Source organism: Lissotriton helveticus, chromosome 2_2 (genome assembly GCF_964261635.1).
Source record: "Lissotriton helveticus chromosome 2_2, aLisHel1.1, whole genome shotgun sequence".
In the NCBI taxonomy this organism is placed as follows: Eukaryota; Metazoa; Chordata; class Amphibia; order Caudata; family Salamandridae; genus Lissotriton; species Lissotriton helveticus.
Genome location: NC_136060.1, coordinates 69,958,936 through 69,960,351, shown reverse-complemented (window position 1 = coordinate 69,960,351; position 1,416 = coordinate 69,958,936). Strand labels below are relative to the sequence as shown.

Sequence of the window (1,416 nt, the reverse complement as noted above, 5' to 3'; positions counted from 1 at the left end):
TTAAGCCCCGTTTGTGTACTATTGAATTTTAGTATCAAGTATGCTTCTTTTTTAAGAAGCATTTGTTCACTGTTAGTGCCAGAATTCAATTGGTTGAGATTGAACAGCACAGTCCAAACTGTGCTGTTTTCAGAGTCACTACAATGACCATAATGCTCAGCGGTAGGTAGCCATTAAGTAGGATCCTCACATGATGTTTTCCCACCAATGGGTTCGCTTTTCCTGATGCACTAGTTGGAGAGGAAGGTTAGTACCTGTCCGCCATAACCTGTCACTCTGAGGATTTGGTTTGTGCGCTTTGCGCTAAATAATATACTTTAACTTCCCCAGAAATCAGCGTGATTAATACCGACTGTTTGGCACGCCGTGCAAAGGTCCCGGCTCGCCGCCCGCGCGATAACACAGGAGCTACGGGCTGGCTGAGCAACAACTCTTTTGCTCGAAAACATAATTGTCAGGTATGATTTAACTTCCATCTACCGTAGAACTTGTCATTGTAAAACTGCTACGATCAAGTTACATGTACTTAGTGCCGCTCGTGTTTATACGTTCCAGGCTGCAGCAGCTTTGCCTGAAAAGCGGAAATAAGTACAGCGCTCAAGAAAACAGTAGCTTCACTGCTTGTCAAATCGAAAGGTAGGATTTTTTCGCTTTGAAGGGTTGGAGCCACATTACTGCGTGTCTCTGGATGGTCGTTAACCATCACAATTTCTTTTAACAGAACCTCTGTCTAATCTAAAGCCCCCACCTGAAAAATGGCACCGCGGGACCGTGTTTTCCATTTCTAAGGTAAAATCTGTGATAATCTCTTCAGCAAAGAAAAAAACGGGTTGATGAATAGTGGCTAAAGCAAGCTTCCTTTCTTTTTTCCAGAACCTACATTTAAAGAGCCCTGATGAGAATCTGAGCTTTGACTCAGATTCGAAACGCGTTGGCAAATAACAGCAAAATAGGCATCCTTGGTTTAACATTTTTCATGTTTTTGATTCACTAATTTGAACTAATTGTTGAATCTGAAATTTATTTTTTTGTTGCCTCTTTTTGTTGTTTGACCCTGTTCGGGCGTCATAATAATTTGATTCTCCACAAAGAATAATTATTTGTGGTGGTTTAACTGATATTCTTTCTCACAAAAAGCTTGTATATATAGCATGTATAGATTTTGTGGATTATTTGTGTATATGTTAGTTGTCATAGTGGTATGAAAGTTGTATGCATGTGAGTTGTAAATATTGTAAATGTTAGTATTCTTAGTGCCTTTTTCTCACCTATGAAAAAATGTTTCTATAAAAAGACTGAAAACTTATGAAAAGGGTAAAATAAATTCACCCATACAAACAAAATATTTTTGTCTGTTTGTATTCACAAAAGTTGTGAGAAAAAGTGGTTTGAGGGTTAGCATATTCACTGTTCTAG

General features: G+C 38.6%; 1 long non-coding RNA gene across 2 annotated transcripts; it reads left to right on the top strand.

The window, feature by feature from the left end:
- The first annotated feature begins 215 nt into the window (after positions 1–215).
- LOC144821729 (uncharacterized) lies at positions 216–956 on the top strand. 2 transcript variants are annotated; one of them, XR_013608409.1, is made up of 5 exons: positions 216–246; positions 331–458; positions 556–636; positions 722–789; positions 874–956. It is a non-coding gene; the product is annotated as an uncharacterized LOC144821729 (long non-coding RNA). The 2 variants fall into 2 exon arrangements; XR_013608408.1 differs by lacking the exon at positions 216–246 and having other exon boundaries at positions 253–458.
- The last annotated feature ends 460 nt before the right edge of the window (positions 957–1,416 follow it).